This window comes from Maniola hyperantus, chromosome 11 (assembly GCF_902806685.2).
Source record: "Maniola hyperantus chromosome 11, iAphHyp1.2, whole genome shotgun sequence".
NCBI lineage: Eukaryota > Metazoa > Arthropoda > Insecta > Lepidoptera > Nymphalidae > Maniola > Maniola hyperantus.
Window position 1 is genome coordinate 12,187,000 of NC_048546.1, and position 21,781 is coordinate 12,208,780.

Genomic DNA, 21,781 nt, shown 5'->3' on the forward strand with positions numbered 1-21,781 from the left:
GAATTAAGCGAAACTTTTTCTCGTGTTTCCATTCCCCTTTAATTTAGCATGATTTGGCGTGCTAGTGATAGGAGCAGGCGTGAGCAATGTTTAGGATTTAATCCTATTTCAGTCCACTTTTAAGCCTAACTCTTCCTAATTTAGGGAAGGTATCTTCGTCTTCAATGTTTTTGTTAATCTTAATTAGATTTTAATCAATATTTACATGTTATTTGTAATTAATTACAGGTGCGGCAATAGTGCGATCAAACCATTAACGCCTATGTAAAGATGTCCCAAGACGACCCAAAGAGGGTCTGAAAGGGTCGTCCACATTCTTTGTCGTCCCAGCATTTTCTCGGCATTTAAATAGGATTTTAACCTTGATTCTTTTGGGAATTTCATGGCCCTTTCCCGTCCAAATAAGCGTGAAGCTGGTGTCCGGGATGGGTGCGATAAAAACCTTTCTTCAGAATCTATCTAGACGTTATTCGAGACTATTTATTTATACAATCATTTTCATGATAGTGTTTTACCTACACTTCAATATGTCATTTCTCGTTCAAAGAGCTGTATTGTAATATGGGCCTTTGAAAGTAGTCTCGGTAACTGCAAAGTGTCGCTACTAGATGGCATTAACAGTCGCTTCAGTACTGACTGAACATACTCATATTATCACCGTCACTGGCAGCAAGCGAACCGTCTATCGGTCAGGGTCGTCGTCGTCGGGCGCGATCCCAGAAGACGCAGGTTTTATTAGCGTTTAAACTACCGTGAGTGATTTCCAGTCCCGCCCGCAGTCGACTAAACACGTGAGTACAGTCGGGACACATATTATTTAGAACGCAGGTTATACTTAATTATTAAAGAGCCTCAATATCTCAACCGGTAAAGGAGTGGACTGAAAACCGAAAGGTCGACGGTTCAAACCTTGCCCGTTGCACTATTGTCGTACCTACTCCTAGCACAAGCCTGACGCTTAGTTGGTTAGGAAAGGGGAATATTAGTCATTTAACATGGCTAATATTCTTTAAAAAAAAAAAACCCGGTTCCGCAATTTTTGACAAGAATTTGTATTGAAAAAATATTTATTTATAATTAAAAATTATAAACTAACTGACTAATACTTGTAAAAATTGTTAAACTTATCTATAAGGCAAATTTTACTTTTTCAAACCGGTTTTTTATTGATTTAAAGACTTAGATTTTATTTAATCAATAAAAATGCAGTCTAAAACCAGAGAAATAGTTGAAAATTTTATATATAAAATGTCCTGCAGGAAGTTGGCACGCCAAAGTAATTGATGATAGCTGCATAGTTTAAAGTCACTAAAATTTCTTACTTAATGCGGCAGGATTTAAATTTCAAATGCATAACTTGTTAGTTTCGCGACGGACTTTCTTAATTACGTGAAATTATTTACTGTTCGCTTGGTTGGTAAATCGTTGAAATAGTTTCATTTTTTAAATGAAAATCCTCAGTTTGGACTGAATTTTACTAATAATGCCTGCACGAATATTAAATAAAACATACTTACCAATTCCCAATAATTGACAAACAATTAATTTCATTTTCAATTCACCTACTGAATCTACTGTTCAATTCAACTAAGTACTATTATTAGCTACGGGATCTTTAAAAAACTTTAGTAATAGGGCCCCTTTGGCTCCGTTCGTGTACGGAACCCTAAGAAGAAACTCAGCTTCATTAAAATGCATAAGAATACTTGATCTTCGCCTTAGCTTAAAAAGCCGCACAGCTTTTACCTTTTTTAGCTTTTCCTTTTTTAGCAAAATGAGTACTTATAACTCCCAGCGCCCAGTGCACTGGAATATCTTTTGAACCTGCAAGCTTTCATAGATTTTTATACTGCAGAGAGCTTTTAGAAGTATTTATTTAATATTATACCAGTTTTTATATTAAACTAGCTGATGGCCGCGACTTCATCCTCGTGGAATTAAGTTTTAAAAATCCGATAAGAACTCTTTGAATTTTCCAGCATAAAAAGTAGCCTACTCACTCTCCAGGTCTATATCTATACCCATGCAAAACATCACATCAATCCGTTGCACCGTTGCGACGTGATTGAAAGACAAACCAACAAACCAATAAACCAACAAACAAACACACTTTCGCATTTATAATAAGGGTACTGATAGTGTCCTGAAAACTAAATAAATGTTTGATAAAGAAAATCTGTACTTTTTCTCCTGGGTACTTGAGCGGAGGCGAAGTAGAACATAGTTAGAGACACTCCAAAATCAACTATTTTATTTTCTTTTTGCGATCCTAGACTTTTTTTCTGCTATGTAAAACAAACCCGGCTCCTAACCCAAGACGATCAAATTAAGCCCCGCTAAACAAAAGCTTTTAGCCAAAAAATATAAAATATTCGTAATAACATTTTATAAAACCTTTTCAGAAATAGGATACCTAACAAAGAATAGTTTATAGGCATAATACCCCTTTCTTTACAGTTAAACGATTTAGAAAATAGAAACACCTTTATAAGCCCATGAATTTATTTAGTAGGAATACGAAAGAGGTATTTGTTTTTTCGAATGTCTCGTAAATATATTTCTAAGATGGATTTGGAAGCTAAAAAACTGTTCGTATAATATTATAATATCTCGAATGAATAATAATGTGAAGTTTGTATTATGTTGGCAAATATTATCTTGGAATATAAATGATTATAATATTTACATATTTTGCGTTTCTTATGTGTGGCTGTTTCCATTTCAGATACCGATGCCGTCTATGAATAGTAGTACTTCCAACTTCTTTGGTAGAAAGAGATTAGTCGATTATAATTGACAGCTTAAATCGATCTCCTCGATTGCTGGATATTTATTCGATCGATGTAATAGATATCGATTCTTACTCCGCTCTATTCCTTAACCGTCGATCAACCACCTATCCATGAAGCTTTAGTAACCGCGATAGGTTAATATAAGTTATCGATAATCGAAGAGATCGATCAAAGTCGGTCGAACGAATATCACACGGCTTAGATAGCGATGAACGGCAGCGTAAAAATTGACACTACCCGCTCGAAATTTTATTTTCCGCTTCGACACTTAAAAGCAATAAGCCGCTGAAAACCTAAGCATTGAAACAGTCCCTAAAACGATTTCGACACTGCTAGCGATCGTAGTTAATCGCCAAAACGTAATAGTCCCAAAATCACTGATTGCCGGTGCTAAAAGTACCTATCATAATGCGTGAAAATTGGTCGTCAGACATTTGATGCAAAAATTCTTCATTCTTCAATTCAAAAATCCTTTCGCATCCTGCTTCTTTCAATCCCTTTTCCTTATAAAACAGTTTATACATATTAATGTTGATTTGTGTGTGACGCTGCATGCGGATTTTTCTTACTTTACGGCTTTACTAAGCCCTTCTTTTGTTACTTGACGGAAGCACTTTACGTTACACGTAATGTACCGCGAAAGTAGCGTCATGATAATATTATCACTTTGAGGCTTGGTGCAAAATAATGAACATACCGGGAATCAAAGTGTTCCGAAGGGATTTTTAAATACCTCCACGCGAATAAAGTCATCATTTGATATCATAATATCAAGATGAATTCAATTTATCTCATAACTTTTAAGGTTTTTAAGAAACCTAAATTCACGCGGACGAACCGTAAGGAATTTCACCCTCACCATCTGGGTGTCTGGTGCACTTCGACCGTCCGCTGCGCCAGATCCTTCTTTCCACGCACGTGCAAACTGTGGAACCAACTCCCATCGGCGGTGTTCCCACTAGATTATAACATGGGGTTATTCAAGGGGCGGACCAACAAATTCCTAAAAGGCCGGCAACGCATCGGCGGCTCCTCTGGTGCTGCAAATGTTCATGGGCGGCGGTAATCACTTAACATCAGGTGACCCGCCTGCTCGCTTGCTCGCTATATCTATTAAAAAAAAAAAAAAAAAAAAACGAAGTCAGTAGGTATTTATTTGGTACAGAGATATCCATCCCAGAGACGAATATAGACCACATTTATTCCGGAAAAATCATAGAGTTCTCACATGATTCTAAATCTACGCGGATGAAATCGAGGGCATCATCTAGTATTCATCATCATCATCATTATTATCAACCCATTGCCGGCTCACTACTGAGCACGGGTCTCCTCTCAGTAAGATAAGGGTTTGGTAATATAGTCTACCAAGCTGGCTAAGTGCGGATTGGCAGACTTCAGACACTTTTGAGAACGTGTAGTACGAAGAGATGTAGGTTTCCTCACGATGTTTTCCTTCACCGTTAAAGCAAGTGATATTTAATTGCTTGAAACCCACATATGTAACTCCAAAAAGTTAGAGATGCGTGCCCGGGTACGATCCCCGACCCTCCAAATAGGAGGCCGACATCGTAACCACTAGGCTCTTAGTGCTCTCATCTAGTCTTCTAGTCTAAATATGTAAAAGGAAAAGGTGACTGACTGACTGATCTATCAACGCACAACTCAAACTACTGGACGGATCGGGCTGAAATTTGGCATGCAGATAGCTTTTTTGAAAATTCCACCCCTAAGGGGGTAAAATAGGGGTTTGAATTTTGTGTAGTCCACGCGGACGAAGTCGCGAGCATAAGCTAGTCTAAATATATAAAAGGAAAAGGTGACTGACTGACTGACCGACTGACTGACTGACTGATCTATCAACGCACAGCTCAAACTACTGTATGGATCGGGCTGAAATTTGGCATGCAGATAGCTATTATGACGTAGGCATCCGCTAATAAAGGATTTTTGAAAAATCAACCACTAAGGGGGTGCAATAAGGATTTGAAATATGTGTACTCCACGCGGATGAAGTCGCAAGCGTAAGCTAGTATTACATATTACATCAAAATAAATTCGCTTTCTCTTATGACTTGCGTTATCTGCACAGCTTGCTTCTTAAAATTAAGTGACCGCGGAATCCGTATTTTCCTCTATTCGGTTATACTTTTTCCCGCTAAGTAGTTTCAGGGGAAAGCGCTTCAAAAGAGTCTGTAAAGGACACACTGTCATAATTTGAAAAATGGTTTACGCTTCAAGATGAAAGGGCAAGTTTCTGAAATAAGTTATTTGGTCCTTTTTTTAAATTATTCATTACTAGCTGATGCCCGCGACTTCGTACGCGTGGATTTAGGTTTTTAAAAATCCTGTGGGAACTCTTAAAATTTCCGGGATAAAAAGTAGCCTATGTCCTTCCCCGGGTTGCAAGCTACCTGACTGACTGACTGACTGATCTATCAACGCACAGCTAAAACTACTGGACGGATCGGGCTGAAATTTGGCATGCAGATAGGCTATTGTGACGTAGGCATCCGCTAAGAAAGGATTTTTGAAAATTCAACCCCAATATAAAATACAAAATAAAAATGAGCTTTAAATGTCGAAAAATCTGTTGTTATGCAAAACTTTTATCTTGTTATCTTTTTATAAAAACAATGTTTACAGAAATTCTCTTGTGTAGTCTTTATCATTTTGTGTGGCATATTTTTGTTTTATTAATAACTAGCTTATGCTCGCGACTTCGTCCGCGTGGACTTCACAAATTTCAAACCCCTATTTCACCCCCTCAGGGGTTGAATTTTCAAAAATCCTTTCTTAGCGGATGCCTACGTCCTAATGGCTATCTGCATGCCAAATTTCAGCCCGATCCGTCCAGTAGTTTGAGCTGTGCGTTGATAGATCAGTCAGTCAGTCATTCAGTCAGTCAGTCAGTCAGTCAGTCAGTCACCCTTTCCTTTTATATATTAAGTAAAAGAAAAAGATTACCATACCATACTCATATTATTTTAAAATTTGATTTTGTAAATTATGTTTTCGTTTCAATTTATCTCGCATAGTTAGACACGTTTTTTGTCAACGCATACATTTGTTAATTCTAAAATAAAAAGTTAGAAGTTTAAAACGCATAGGTATTACCCGGCTGAGTTTTTTGTGGGCTCTCCTCAGACTGGGCCCGTTTGGAACCCTTGTAGCTATAGCTTTAAGTTAACGTAATTAATTATCACCATTACATGATTATCTTACAAATCCAACAAGTGACAATCAAAATTACCTATTTTGAAGAAATTGAATAAATTGATTAATTTTGAATAAATGTTACCCATTTGATTGTTGAATCAAAGTCAAACTATTTACGTTAATGTAAAGATGTTAATGTATGTTTATACTTATAACTGATCCATCAGTAAATGTATTGCTGGAAAAGAATTTTCGTTTATAAAAAATTTCTTTCCTCGGAAAAAATTCAAGCACAATGTGAAAGCTGGGATAAGTATAATTGGTTCCAAGCGAGCGGTAAACTAGCGGTACAAAGGCGTGTGACGTCACATCTTTCTCATTGAAGTAGTAGGTACCTACATTGTATTCATAGAGCTTTATAAAATGTGTGTCTATGATTGTATTGTAGGAACGTAATACGTATGGAATTGCCGCACAAATGGATGGCTAAAGTCTTTTAGAATGGCATCGCTTGATAATGGCGCTGTGAGCGACAATTATGGTTTATGTCGCTTTTTGTAATAATCTTTCGTAATCGTTCTGCATCCATCAATTCCATTAACTCCCGGTATCAGAAAAATTGTGACTTGTCAACTTACCTAACCTAAGGCTGCGATTAAACACCTGTAAGTTTTAGAAAAGGAAACCAAGCACTTATTTTTCAATAGTCTCTAGAAACAAACACAGGCTAAGATAAAACGTTAGGCAAGTTCCACGCGGATGTAATCCCCATGACTTTTAAGAAATAAGCGTACCATTCTTAAAATTACAATATTTTATCCTCAAATGAACCATAATAAGGAGTAAAACAAGCCATAATAAGGAGTATTAGTGTAAAAAAAATATTGAAGTCGCCCTCATGCACAGAGTAGGTACCTAACTACTAACTACTCGTAGATTATTGTAATCCTTGCAATCTCATGTAATACGAGAGACATGACGTTCGACGCCTTTGTCGCATGAGTAAGATTCCTTTACTCTGTGCCCTTGTGTCGTCTCTATATAGCTAGATGCTCTATAACTCATGGCATACATACTTTATTATCGTGTACTCTATAATGTTTGTCGCATAATGGATGAATTTTGCTTAAACTAATGTAAAAGCAGTCTTTTACATAGACGACTCGTAATAAAATATGTATGGGACTCTGTACATTATTATGATGCTATAGTAAAGTGGTTTAGCTTGGAAATAAGTAATTGTTTGTATCCACGATAGAACGTAGATGGTATAAATAAACACACGAGTAGATATTATAGACCAGAGGGGAAGCTTCACACTAGCTCACGCACACCACGACGTGCCACGGACGCTCCGTGCGCCCAGTTTGGCGGCAAACGGAGCATCCGTGACACGTCGTGGTGTGCGTGAGCTGCGCTAGAGTGAGTGAACCTACAGCCAGCCGCTAGTATGAAGCTTCCCCTCTGGTATATATATCTACTCGTGTGGTATAAATCTGTGTACCTATATGCGTATAGGTAAACCGTTGTTTGTATGTAGGTCTGTCGCCATTTACCTCAAAAAGTAGTGGACCAATGTGGCTGTACTATCAAAAGGTAACTGACAAATCGGATAGCTCCAACTATCGCTGGGCCTGGAACATTTGAAACTCTCTAACATAGACTCCCTAAGAAATGAGCTTCATAAAGCTTGCTCGAGTGACTTTAAGGGTGAAGAAAAACATCGTGAGGAAACCTGTATGCCCGAGATTTCTTGATAATGTTTTCAAAGGTGTGTGAAGTCTGCCAATCTGCGCAATTAGGTGGACCGCGGCCAAACCCCTTCTCATTCGAAGAGGAGACCCGTTCTTAGTAGTGAGCCAGTGATGGGTTGACGATCATTGCTGACATTATTTAAAAAAAACCGGCCAAGTGCGTGTCAGACTCGCGCGCCAAGGGTGCCGTACTCGGGTATTTTTTTCAACATTTTGCACGATAAATCAAAAACTATTATGCATAAAAATAAATAAAAATCTGTTTCAGAATGAACAGGTAAAGATCCTTCATGTGATACCCCATTTAGTATAGTTATCTTACTTTGAAAATTGAAAATACTAATTCATTTGTTCATGCATACCTACATTATACTTTGACATGGTTTAATAATTTTTTTATGATGTAGCCACAAATTCACGTTTTTCAAATTTTTTCCTTTACTTGTGCTATAAGACCTGCCTACCTGCCAAATGTCATGATTCTAGGTCAACGGGAAGTACCCTATAGGTTTTCTTGACAGAGACGACAGACAGACAGACGGACAGACAGACGGCAGACATACAGACAGAGAAGACGGCAGACATACTGACGGAGAAGTGATCCTATGAGGGCTCCTTTTTTACTTTTAAGGTACGGAGCTCTAAAAATACTCTTGGGTTACCATGCACTAATTGGTATAGGTACAGGATCATAATATAGAGATCTAAACAGTTCAACTTTTAACACACCTCGGTTTTTGTAGAACGTTCGAAAGTTGCCAACTTATAATTATGTGCTTCTCGTCTCTCGACCCCAAGTTCATAACACGAAGGTAGATTAAGTTACAAATAATAAATTTCCTCAGGACCTCTTAATAATGTTAACTTAGTTAGGGCTTACTTAGCGTATAACTACTTGAAGCTGGTGTTGGGATAATAGAGTTTTAAATGAGTAGGTAATTGGACTATGATAGTCCGCTTCGTATTAGATAGGTAATCGTTCCGCCGCCGCGCGCCGGCCACAAATAAAAGGCGCAAAAGGCGCACGCGTAAGCTTTTCCATACTACAGGCTTCGAACAAGTACAGTTCAATGCAATTCACGAAGGCGAGTGAACTTTACTTTTGGTAACGTCGTAAAGGACATTGCGTAAGTGTGCGTGCATGTCGGACCAATCAGTTGCGAGCGCAAACGCACACATTTACTTTACGTTACTTATTTATACCTACCGATCATGAGCCACTCTCGCTCTCGTGAAATCCAAGAACTATTGCAGTTGGAAGTAGAAAGTGGTTCATTGATTCATTCACAATGACACAACGGAACTACATCAGTTCACTAATACTGTAAATGACTAAGAGCCCGGGTGGGCCAGACTATCGTTATTTTATAAAAGCTGAAAGTTTCTCTGCGCATTGTCCCCAACACAGGGAGGAACGATCAGCGACTATGAAGTTTGGATCACGACGACCTCCCTGGCGCAGTGATGAGCGCTGTGGTCTTAATAGTGGGAGGTCCCGGGTTCGATTCCTGGCAGGGGTTTGGAATTATATAATTTCTAAATTTCTGGTCTGGTCTGGTGGGAGGCTTCGGCCGTGGCTAGTTACCACCCTACCGGCAAAGCCGTGCCGCCAAGCGATTTAGCGTTCCGGTACGATGCCGTGTAGAAACCAAAGGGGTATGGGTTTAATAAAAACTGCCATACCCCTTCCAGGTTAGCCCGCTATCATCTTAGACTGCATCATCACTTACCACCAGGTGAGATTGCAGTCAAGGGCTAACTTGTATCTGAATAAAAAAAAATAAAAAAATGGTGGCTTTGGGAGATAACAGGTAAAGAAGATGTAAAAATCTTACGTCAAAGTGTAAAGTGTATAAAAAAATTACACTTTTTCTCTTTCTCCCTCTCTCAGCATATTCGCGAGAGGTCTAAAGTAAAGTTTCATAGTTTTCTAGTTTAGAATGTAAGTTTTAAGTAGTTTAGAAAGTAATGGTTTAGTGATATCCTTGTTAGTTAGAAGTTAGAACTATCTAACACTAGTTAGAGAATATTGAGTAACACATTCGAAGTGTTCTTAGACATCTCAGTTTTGGCAACTACACCGAGTCGCACTAGAGCAGTAATTAGATATTTTGACGCCATGAATATTCAATATGCAAATGATCACACGTATAGTATTGATCACTTGACTAGGGTTGACACACGAGACAATTAGTGTCTCGAAGCACCTTGTTTAAATGTCAGAGCAAATAAAATTATTTGAAGCATAAAATTGGAAAATCATTCCAGCTTCTAAATTCTGAAACGACCGTTAAAAGGTATGTATTTTGAATTTGATCGTGGTACCTAGATGTCCCGAAATAGTGCTAGTACCTATGATCATCATCAAATCAACCTACGGACTTCCACTGTTGAAAATTATAGCCGTTCTATAGTGAGCGCCACCACAGCCTGTTCTCAGCTTTCCTCATCCCGTCGTCGTCTTAATATATAAAAGGGAAAGGTGACTGACTGACTGACTGACTGACTGACCGACTGACTGACTGATCTATCAACGCACGGCTCAAACTACTAGACGGATCGGGCTGAAATTTGGCATGCAGACAGCTATTATGACGTAGGCATCGGCTAAGACAGGTTTTTTGAAAATTCAACCCCTAAGGTGAAATAGGTGTTTGAAATTTATGTAGTCCACGTGGACGAAGTCGCGGGAATAAGCTAGTCCTCTTTATGTCGTCAGTCCATCGTGCTAGAGGGCGCCCCAGGGCCACACTACACTTACTAGTAGGTAAGTACCTATAGTTTGCTCAAAAGATAAACAGATCGCAGAAACCTTCTCGGAGAAACGCGTAAAGTGACGCGATTTGCCCAGCTTAAACGTTCTAGAGTTCAGTTTTTCACTCGTATCATGATTTCATTGTCGGTTCGCGTTAACAAGGTCATACGGGCCGCGTATAGTACACCTCTTCTCACACCCACCTTGACTCTCTCTCTTTAGACTAAAGTATGGCCTACTCACTGCCACTTCAGCTTGCGGTTTGAACTATGTCAGTTACCTTGGTTCTCCTATACCTACTCTTAAAATTGTTATTAATCACTTGAAACTTCATCAATAATAACAATAAATATAATAATACGTTAAACTATTTCAGTGCTTAGATAAATTATTATAAAGATAATGCTGCTAGAACCAATAATCTTAATTTCCATGAGACAATAATAGCAGCGTTGGCAGCCCTAACATAGATAAAACTATTGTAAAGCCGAAAGCGGCACTTTCCGTAAGGTATTACCATGACAATTCCTCGGGGGGTGATCAGTAAGGTAATAATTTGCATTCCAATTTGTGTTGCTAGACGTCACATTTACGTTCGCCTGTTGGTATCAGACTATCGATGTCCCACATCGGCATATCGTTAGGGTATAAAGTTTGCGATACGTGAATACTGGATGTAAGTATATGAACTTTTGATCATGATACCAACATGATTCAAAGTCACTAAGTCAAGGCACCAAATTTGTGACACGCGGATGCGTCCGAACTTACGATCATGATTCATTCATGATACACTTCGGAGCTACGCGACGAGATGAAAGTAGGATACACAAAACTGAAAAAAATAAGGAGAGATAACAAAAGTGCAAACAAGTGCAGTTTTATAGGAGGTACGAAAATGTGAACAAAATCAAAAACTTGCTGATATGAATATGGAATATATTACAATAAAATTTAAAGCTAGCCTTATCTAATTACTATATAAATCATGCCTGCGTGGAATGGTGCCAAGAATACTGGCTGCATTTCCGCGCTGGACAGCCAGGCTGATCCGTTGCGCAAAAAATGAGCCAGCCCTTCTGTCACCAGATGAGGCTAGTAATCGCGGTGAAAAGTCTAGTAAAAATTTTTTAGCACTAAGACTCCATGGCCCCAGGGTCATATTTGGAACTGTGTGTCTCTTTCAGCCTGGTCCCGTAGCCCAGCCACCACGCTATACGTGGTTGGTCGTGTTGGTCTCTTCTTCTTCATATTTCTGGGTTTCTTTTCCGCATTTAGATGTGGCCGTCCGTAGTACGTGAGACACGTGGTGCGGCTCCCCGCCGGATCACTCCAGCTAGCTGAACTCACTGTGAAATATGCATACCGAGCAGGCAGCGAGCATGGTCACTTAGGTATCCACGACTTCCCTACGAAAAAAGGGTCTCAGATTAATTATGAATTACAGCTTTGAGTTTGAGCATTTTCTATTATTTCAGCAAAATTAATATTCCGCGGCGATGGTAGTAGATCCATTAACAGCAATCAGAATTCGACGATTCAAAAGATCTTGAAAGGTGTTTTTGAATAAATTATTCTGAATTTAATCTAAACATTTCAGGTGCGAAGGAGCTTGTGGGGCCTACGAAATTACCATTGCTTTTGTTTCGCTGACATCGATGCATAAATCTTTAGCCTCTCCAGTGGCTACAACACAATAGGTGGATAACAGATAGACACGGAGGCAGAACAAACAGTCCACAAAGCAATATTGGTTAGTACATACCTAGGTATCCAGTATTGTTTATGTACAAGGAATTCATTATATTATTCTATCCTGTTCAAAGATGAAATAAATATTTATTGACATGTAGGTGTCTTTGGACATTGCAACAGTATTATACCTACCCTTTTCTATAACGATCTTTTTCAACTTAAAAAAACAAACGAGTGCGAGTTGGACTCGCACACAAAGGGATCCGTACCATCGTATAAGAAATAACACTTCTTAATTTTTTTGTGATGTAACCACAAATTCGCGGTTTTCGGATTTTTCGCTTTAGGTACTTGTGCTATAAAGTTACCTGCCAAATTTCATAATTCTACGTCAATGGGAATAACCCTATAATCATATGATATAGGATAATAGGTTTTGATTACCTTGACGGGTCATGACAGACACGACAGACAGGTAGACAGACAGACAACGAAGTGATCCTATACTTATAAGGTTCCTTTTTCCTTTTGAGGTACGGAATCCTAAAAGTCCAGATAGGTATCTACTAGGTATCAACTTATAGGTTTTTATTTCAAAAGTTCTTAGAGATTGCTATGGACCTGAAATTCTTTAAGAATGTCCCATCGGAAACATCTAGTTGACACTAAAGTAAAGAAGAACTCCCTCATTCGTCTAGTTTAAGTATCCCGCAAGTACCCCGGGAGCCTTAACTTAGACAGTGACATATTGCGACGTGCATTACTTAACCGCGAGTGTACTAAGAAACTTTCGCACGACGTTAAAGGCACAAATTACTCTTAAATGAGTTCTACATTCAAATTCCTTGCTGAAACAGCTGTCCCATCTGTCCCTCCATACTTCCGCGCGCCTAGTCTTAAATCCATGCCAAAATTGACAAATAATGTTGGAAAAAAGTAAATTTCAGTTTCAGCAAAGCTCTGTGTCTATGGCGATGCTTGGAGTTTCTCTACGTTATCAATTATAGAAATAAAAAATTAAATTGTGGTCATAAACTAATGCTTAATTTTCGAAGTAAGATAACTATATCAAGTGGGGTATCATATGAAAGGTCTTCACATGTGCATTCTAAAACAGGTTTTTATTTATTTTTATGCATCATAGTTCTTGAATTATCGTGCAAAATGTCGAAAAAATACGTCTGTAGTACGGAAACCTCGTTGCGCGAGCCTGACTCGCACTTGGTCGGTTTTTTTTTTGGAATCGGTTAGAAATGCCTACTAGTCTTAATAATAAGGCCGTAGACAGGGGGGCCCAGGGGGGGAGTAGGCTCCATTACCGTTCCGGTACACTGGAAGCGTCGTCGTCGTTTACGCTTATCTAGACTTCACTCAGTCTCAATCCATTACCTTTAGTCATACAGTTCCATCAACTAGGTATTTTGTAGTACTTTGATATAGCGAAAATAAGTTAGGTGGCACGACTTTAAGATAATATATTCAATAATGATAAAATACTAGCTAATGCCCGCGACTTCGTCCGCGTGGAATTAGGTTTTTTAAAATCCCGTAGGAAACCTTTGATTTTCCGGGATAAAAAGTAGCCTATGTCACTCTCCAGGTCTTTATCAATACCCATGCAAAAATCACGTCAATCCGTTGCGACGTGACTGAAGAACAACACACTTTCGCAAATTTATAATAAGGATACTGATTCCATACTAATGTTAAAAATGCAAAAGTGTAGGTATCTGTCAGTCTACAATCTTTTCACAGCCCATCCGTTTAACCGATTTTGAAGAAATATAATGCAGATTTAGCTTGCATAGGCTAATTCCTGGGAAATCAAAGAGTTCTCATAAGATTTTTAAAAACCGAAGTCCACGCGGGCGAAGTTAAAAAATAGTATATCAAGTAAATACATAATAATATAAGAACATCATACACCAAAATAATCTTTAATCTAAAAATAACTAAGCATCAAAGCTTGTAAAATATAAAAACAAAATGGCTTCTAATAAATAATTTATCATTTTACCTTAATTAATTTATTTCTCAAAGAAATATTCGTTTCGACAAATTAGCGCGAGAAAATTGTTCTATATTTCAGAATATAAAGTTTAGAATAATATTACAAACATGATGGGCCCGTATTTAATTTGTGATGCTGTAGAAGGAGGACTAATAAATGAAAATTATATTGAGTATTTCCTAGAATATAGTACCTAATAAGACAAAATTTTATTACCTACCTGGAATTGTTTTAGGTCTCTTATATAAGTCTGCTTCTATAAAAATAACATTGTGTAATAAATATTATATTATTATAATATTACATTTAGTTTAATCTAAATATATAAAAGGAAAAGGTGACAGACTGACTGACTAACTGATCTATCAACGCACAGCTCAAACTACTGAACGGACTGGGCTGAAATTTGGCAAGCAGATAGCTATTATGACGTAGGCGTCCGTTAAGGATTTTTGAAAATTTAACCCCAGGGGCAAAATGGGGATTTGGAATTTGTGTAGTCTACGCGGACGAAGTCGCGAGCATATGCTAGTATACTATAATACCTTATTAAAATAGACCTACGTACCTAATAATATGTATACTACATACTTTATTGTAAATTACGTTATGTATAAAAGAATTCCTAAATTGGTAGGAATAATTTAAATTCAACGTTTACAGAATATTATTATGTCAAAAAGACCATAAATATTTTAAGCCAGAGTTATCTGGGAGATATTATCAGAATACTAAGACCTCGTGTTCTCATCCTGCATTGAATATCTCGCCTGGCACGGAAATTGGATTTGGAAAATAATATTTTCTTCGTGGTAGGTAGGTACTATCGCAGACTACAGATATTAGACCTTTTATGCATTGCATCCGATTTAAAAAAATTTGATCAAAGAAACTCAAATATTGATACGAGTAGGCCTAAACCTACTGCGTCTGTTTTGACGAATTTCGCTTGCCTCCACCGTCCGTATGACAGCTCGGATTCGGATCGGACGCAGTGCGCAAGCTTCATACAAGTAGGTGAACAATGTCCTGTATATTTTCAGATAAGATCTTCAGAGAGAGAAAATATTCTCGGTTTCAGAAAACGAAATTTGATTTTAATGACCCCTCATTTAAATAATACTACGGCTAGTTAGGATTCTCAGATTGGGATCGGATGTATGATGAAAAGAGCTTAAAAAACTTAGCTACGCTACGACCTGTAAGTGCGAGCGAAACAGGCAGATAACTTGACGACTCAGTTTAAAATGCGTCGACTATAGCAGGCGCAGGTAGCCCCTAGTAGCTCAACGTTTCTTTGATTACGTCACCATAGCCTAACATTCGACATATTATCGTCGATTCAGGATCAAACCGAGAGTTCCGTCACCTTAGTTCACTTACCTTACCGCCAAGCCGTTTTGTGCTGCAGCTTTTGTCTTAGTCCTCCCCAGTGCTCTTCATATAAACCTAGTTTGGTTCTCACAAAATCAGAGTTAAATATCACCAAATGTCACTGACTCGATCTGATTTTTGACTAAGAGACCAGACTCTAGAGAGTATACTTATTATCTAAATTCAGTAATGAATGAAATCGGCCTCATTCAAAATGCGGTCGTCTGCGTAAGCTCTTAGTGTGAAAATATGGTAATGTTATGTTATAATTTTGTATAAAGATAAAGATAATATTTTCACATGTGGAGGTCAGCTCAGCTAGCTATTGTTTTCTTTAGAAACCAATTTCCTTATGATGTTTTCCTTCACCGAAGAATCCATATTATTATACTTACTTACTTGTATATTCTGATGAATCGTAAATATAAACAAGAAACAACAAGTAGGTATCTATATAGTATATATATAGGTATATAGATATCCTTGAGGTAAGTAGGTAGTATTTGGGTCATTCATAATGTACCTAACGTACTAGATGATGCCCACGACGTCGTCCGCGTGAATTTAGGGTTTTTTAAATCCCGTGGGAGCTTTTTGATATTCCAAAAAATTAAAAAGTAGCGTACCTACCTATATTATCAATTCAAAAAAAGAAAATTATCAATAAACTCTCTTTTAAAATCTTTATAAATGAAAATGAATCGCCTAAATGTATAGGTACTTATGTGCGCACATAATTCCGAACGACTGCACCAACTTGGATAGTGATAATAAGCACTAATAATAATTTAAACCGGACGGCTTAGGGGGGGCCTTAAACCCGAAGGTTCTATTATATATAGTTGTTCCTATTCCAAAGTCCTAACACAGTTTTTAGGGTTACAACCCTTATAAAAGGGAACCCTTATAAAATCACTTCGTTATCTGTTTTTCTGTCTGTCAAGACCAGTTAAAGCAATCTAAACGTATAGGGTTGAGCTAAACTCATGAAAGGCAAGTAGTACTGTCTTAAAGCATAAGTAAAGGGGAAAATCCGAAAACCATGGAATTGTAGTTACATAACAAAAAAAATGTCATTTTTTGTACGGAACCGTTCGTGTGCAAGCCCAACTCGCGCCTAACCGGGTTTTTTGCAACTAAAGTACTCCTTAAAATACACAGCTGTTATAAAGCTCACCCAGGAGATAACAAAGTCATTACAGTTTTAATTACTTCGCTCTACCCCGGGAACCCGGGATGATCGTGGTCATAGTACTGTAATAGACGGCCGTGACAGTGTGGTTCATTCAACACTAGAAAACTGCTAGAAAACTGTTCTCCACTAATATTATAAAGACGTAAAGTTTATAAGTTTGTGAGTTTGTTTGTAGGAAGTAATCTCTGGAAGTACTGAATCGATTTTGAAAACTTTCACCACTAGAAAGCTACATTATTCCCGAGTGATATAAGCTAAGTATATTTTATTTTCAAAAAAATTAGAGAATCCTACGAAAATGGTAATAATTCACATTATAACGGAACGGAAAAATCGTTTCCACAGAGAGCTACCATGGCGTGCGCTGCGTAGGTACTTAAATAGTTAAAATTACGCGAAAACCTTAGCGAAAACAATGTATGGTGGAATTGTTGCTCTCAAGCTACCCCTGGGAAGGCGGGGCAGGTCGTTAGTATTTTATATCTTTTTTCTAGGTATATTACAAACGTATAGTCAAGGTTGGCATTATTTCAAGCAAATGTTTAAAATAAGACGTGTTTTAATCATTTGAAACGAATTTTCAGGCAAATCAGGTCAATTAGCTCCATCATTATCATCATCGCCAACCGATAGAAGCCCACAGCTGGACATAGGTCTCTTGTAAGGATTTCCACACGCCACGCTCTTGGCTCTTGCGTGACTCGTTTGATGTCGGCTGTCCACCTAGACCTAGAGGAAATGTCCAATCAGCTTTTTAGGAATCAATTTGTACAGATAAAAGTACTTATTGTAATGTTTAGGTTACTTATAGTTCGATACTTATAGGTTTCGATTCCTCCCGGTCCGCAATGTATGCGCTTTGATATGTAGTTACCTATTTAAAAAATATTTAGAAATTTCCTTGAAGTGTAGGTAAAACATTATTAAAATTATAAAAATATGTTTGGGTACCTACTGCTAGTTTTCTTAAAGATTTTTTTTTGTCGAAGCCAAAAGAGCTGGTTTAGTTTTTGTTGAAGATCTAGTTCCTGTTTTGAGTTGAGCTGGTAGAAAGAAATATAAAACCGCTGCCCGAATTTCCAAATTTAAAATTAGCATAATCCCCATCTTAATTATTAATGTGGCTTAGAAAATAAATTATATTTTGCGAAAGACGCTAATTTACTTTTTGAAAGCAACGATTATGGATGTTATCTCGAAGAATTTGAAGCTCTAACTTTATACACATATGAATTAATTTCAAGTGGCGTTTTGGAACACAATGTATCATAATTTGCGGTGGCCCTTGAAAATTTAATAAAACCTTTTTGTCATCCTAAGAATTTATGAAGGGTGTAAGGATCCATTATATTTATCGCGTTAAATGGCTTACTTAGGGTGTAATTTACATTCAGATATGCAAAACATAAAATTATGTATGAAAAGTATAACAAAACTTTTTAATATTTTTTATTCTGGTGAGAGGCTTCAGCTACTATTAGCTTACTATCACTATACTGTTTTCATCGATTTACGATTATATATACTATATGCTAATATGCTATAGATTCTATAGCATATTAGTTATTTAATATGCTATAGATTCTATAGCATATTAGGTACTTTTCATCCGGTAGGTACGATGTTATTTTTTTAAAACAGATTATGCATATCCATACTAATATTATAAATGCGAAAGTGTCTCTGTCTGTCCGTCTGTCTGTCTGTCTGTCTGTCTGTCTGTCTGCCGGTCTGTCTGTCTGCTAGCCTGTCACGGCCCATCCATTCAACCGATTTTGACAAATTTTGAAAATTCTATAAATTAACCTAAGAGTCGAAATCTCGTTCTCTTAGTCGACTTATGTACTTATGCGGAAGGATCTTGGAACCCACCGAACTATTATCCCAAGAGAACTCCTACTATTATAGGATTAATAGAAAGGGGTCAAAACCCTCAGCAATGAGGAATACGACTATAAGAAAAACAGTAGTGACTTAAGTTTCTAGACTGTGTGGTTTGAGCTGTATACGATTAGATACTCAGACAGCCAGTTTCTTCTTTTATATACACGTATTGTTATAGATAATTGATAACAACCCAATAACAACAAACAATCATAACATAATTGAATTTCACTCCCAGCTCGTTCAAGGGGCCAGTAATGGAATCTTGGGTGTCTAGTGCAGTTCGCTTACTTTAGACGCGATTGAACGGGATTTTCCGGTCTATACTTTTTTTAAGACGCGTAGGTACGTGTTTTTTTTTCTTTGTTTTTTTTTCATGCTTTTCTGTGTTAAATTCTCTAACACTGAGATCTACATTTAGAGCATACTTCACTTCAGACTTTGTTTAGAATCAATTTATCAAAAAATAAATAGTAATTGGGTAACTTAGTAATTTTTATGCCATTTTTAATTAGTAGTCTCTAGATTCTATGCCATATTTTGTTATTGTATTGTACTATACCGATCTGACTTTCGTAAGCGCTTTTATAAGTCTAAAATGGGAAAAAAATACAAATCAAAATTCTAAATCTAAGCTTTTCGGAGTAATGAGCGTTTTTATTAATTAAATATCACTTGCTTTAACGGTAAAGGAAAACATAGTGAGGAAACCTGCATGCCTGAGAGTTCTCCATAATGTTCTTAAATGTGTGTGAAGTCTACCAATCCGCACATGACCAGCGTGGTATACTATGGCCAAAGCCCTCCTTCCAAACTCTGAGAGGAGAGTGGAGACCCAGGGGGTCAATACGTAAAACGTTGCAGTAGCGACAGCAACGCGACAGCAGTAGCAATGCGACAGTTCATTTGCTGTCTCTCTTCTTCTTCTTATTTTGCTTTGTGGCTATTGCTATCTCTCTCTAGCCGGACGTTTGACAGCAATGATCGCGATATTTACGCCAGTCGCAAGCCTGTCGCGAGATACGTAATCACCCCGCCCGTGCTCTGTAGTGAGCCGGTGATAGGTTGATCATGATGATGATGATGCGATCGATAATTTTGTTGATATCACACACACATCTCTCTACGCATCCTCGCACACCCCTGGTTCAAAGCAGCTCAATCCAGAATGTCGTAATGAAAACCCACTGGTGTGTAAATTATCGTTTACGCAACTGGATTTCGTAAATCTCGACAACGCTAGAGTAAAGACTGGCTGAAAGCAATCAAGAAACATATTATTCATATTAAGATTAAGTACAAATATGTATCAAATACTAAATGATTCCCGCGACTTCATCCACTTTGATTTAGGATCCTAAAAATCCCGTGGGAACTCTATGACTCCCTGGGATAAAAAGTATCCTGTGTTCGTATCCAGGATGCAAGCTATCTCTGTACCAAATACATGATCCTCGCGACTTCATCTATATGAATTCAAGTTTTTAAGAATCCCAACTTTGATTTTTCAGAACAAAAAGTAGCCTATGTCCGTCCCAAGGATATAATAGAGAGAGAGACAGCACGTGCCAGACCTTCCTTATTTTATAAAATAGGGTAGGTATTTTAATATAATTTATTAAAAGAACTCATTAAGCATTATTCTAAAATAATATTCATTCGTCTCATTCTGCAATTCAATTTCGTTGAGTAAATAATAAAAGCCTGTCTGATAAAAAAAAAATCTTTGTACGCTTTATACATAGGTACGAGTAAATTATTTCAATTGTGATATTTCTAAAAACACGCTAGGATTTATAAAAATGTATATTATACCTACCCACTTTAGCATGTTATTACATTTCATATTGTTTGGAATTAATTTAGTGTTATCTAAACAATACAAAAATATATTCTTTATTTATGAATAGAAAATTTCCATGACTTCTCCCGAAGTATTTTTGTTGAAAGGTTATCAACCTTTGTTAACCAACTTGAAACATGATACCTGTAAAGTTCAGAAACTAAATCCGACTATTTATACTCTTCAAGCTACCATCACAGATGAGCGGTTAATATTTTCATCATATTATTATGACTTAGTATATATTATTTTTATGTACAAGTGGATACCAATGCAGTACCTACTTTCTCAGTCCTTCGCCCATCAGTTGCTCTCGCAATATGTCCTGCTCATCGCCATTTTAAGGAGACATGCTAACTTAGCCGTGTCAATAATTTTGGTCTTTTTAGGGTTCCGTACCTTAAAAGGAAAAACGGAACCCTATAGGTTCACTTTGTTGTCTGTCTGTCAAGAAACCTACAGGGTACTTCCCGTTGACCTAGAATCATGAAATTTGGCAGGTAGGTACATCTCATAGCTGACATTTGGGGAAAAATCTGAAAACCGTGAATTTAGGGTTAGATCACACAAAAAAAATTAAATTGTGGTCATGAACTAATAATTAGTATTTTCAACTTTCGAAGTGAGATAACTATATCAAGTGGAGTATCATATGAAACATACACTGTACATTCTAAAACAGATTTTTATTTATTTTTATGCATCATAGTTTTTGAATTATCGTACAAAATGTCGAAAAAATACGACTGTAGTACGGAACCCTCATTGCGCGATGAGGGTTCCGTTCCGACTCTTCTACTACTCGGATATAAACATCTATCTCTATCTCTATGGATAAAAGGTATAAAACACATACCTACCTACTAAGGTAAGATACTATAGGTACTATAGGCATCGTTTCTGGAACAAATAAATGGATTCTTTTACACCACAAAAATCACCTCAGGATAGCCAAAAAATCAAAGTCCCTTTTATATTTGAGGCGTGTAACTCCTCGATTTCTCTCGACTTGGGGTCGAAGGATAAATTATCCTTCAAGTTATTACCTGTGACTGAATGCTATACGACTTCCATTTCCCGTGTAAAGAGGAAATAGATGAGGTCCACTTTTATAAGAAAGATGGCTTTTGTGAGTGTTTCTATTAACACGTCCGCTGCATTACGGGATCATAATGGTACCCATACGTAACTTTAGCACAATGACAAATGACAATACTTAGAGTTGATTAGATTTAACTAATCAGTACTCTTATTATACCCTTATTATAAATGCGAAAGTGTGTTTGTTTGTTGGTTTGTCCTTCAATCACGTCGCAACG

The 21,781-nt window shown here is 37.4% G+C and overlaps 2 protein-coding genes across 2 annotated transcripts in view; one reads left to right on the forward strand and one right to left on the reverse strand.

Moving 5' to 3' along the window:
- Positions 1-21,781, forward strand: part of Mms19 (MMS19 nucleotide excision repair protein) — a 404,347-nt gene that overhangs the window by 250,701 nt on the left and 131,865 nt on the right. The window lies entirely within an intron of this gene.
- Positions 1-21,781, reverse strand: part of Oct-TyrR (Octopamine-Tyramine receptor) — a 37,925-nt gene that overhangs the window by 3,385 nt on the left and 12,759 nt on the right. The gene's annotated exons all lie outside the window — the stretch shown is intronic.